At 27.0% G+C, this 274-nt stretch overlaps 1 protein-coding gene across 1 annotated transcript in view; it reads left to right on the plus strand.

Annotated features, from left to right (window-relative positions):
- Positions 1 to 274, plus strand: part of LOC119592950 (muscle calcium channel subunit alpha-1-like) — a gene marked incomplete at its 5' end in the record, with an annotated part of 130,968 nt that overhangs the window by 48,424 nt on the left and 82,270 nt on the right.

Consider the following 274-nt stretch of genomic DNA (forward strand, 5'->3'; position numbering starts at 1 on the left):
CTGGGATATGGATTTGAAAAACTGATTTGTATTTTTTTATTAAAAAATACCAAACACACAGTGAAACACGTGATTAAGCCTTGAAAAAACCCCAAAAGAGCTTTAAAATACTATTGATTTTCATACCCTTTTATTTTACTGAATTTCTTTATATTCTTTACATTTTATTGCTGAACTTCAGTCCATGCTTTTAGACAGGGTAGTGGTTTCAAGAATTATTGATCTAAATTAGTGAATGCTAAATGTATTTATTGTATATTTGTCAATAAATTCA

The sequence above is a fragment of the Penaeus monodon genome, chromosome 31 (genome assembly GCF_015228065.2).
Source record: "Penaeus monodon isolate SGIC_2016 chromosome 31, NSTDA_Pmon_1, whole genome shotgun sequence".
Classification (NCBI taxonomy): domain Eukaryota; kingdom Metazoa; phylum Arthropoda; class Malacostraca; order Decapoda; family Penaeidae; genus Penaeus; species Penaeus monodon.